Here is a 494-nt window from a genome sequence, read left to right on the forward strand (position 1 = left end):
ATATTTGTACATGTCCTGTTTTGCAAAGATAAAGCAAATCAACTTTAAAACAAATTTTAAAAATCAATGCCAAATATTTTAGGGTTTATTACATTCATTTTATGTCCAACCATCATTCAGAAACATATTATGCAGAAAGATTAAATATCAAGATGTATTGCAGATGTTTGCACACAGTGGGGCAGCATTGTTCTACCTAAAAAGTGTGTTCACTTTTTCATTTTTTTACATGCTTATCTTATGACACAAGTAATATTTAGAATAAGTAATAGTTTTTAAGCGAATATTCAACTTTCCTTTTAATTTAATTGAGCTATAATGGCTAAAATCAAAGCACAATTTACTCTGGATTTGGTTCTTTTCCTGCCTCTAGAACCAAACGTTTAGCTTTAACTGCAACCTTTGTCTCAGCTTAATTCAACCTGGTTTGACCAAAATCTCACATGCTAACGTTTTTGATCTTTGGCACTCTTTGACTCCAACAAAGTTCTGAT

This window comes from Oryzias melastigma, linkage group LG19 (assembly GCF_002922805.2).
Source record: "Oryzias melastigma strain HK-1 linkage group LG19, ASM292280v2, whole genome shotgun sequence".
NCBI classification, from domain to species: Eukaryota; Metazoa; Chordata; class Actinopteri; order Beloniformes; family Adrianichthyidae; genus Oryzias; species Oryzias melastigma.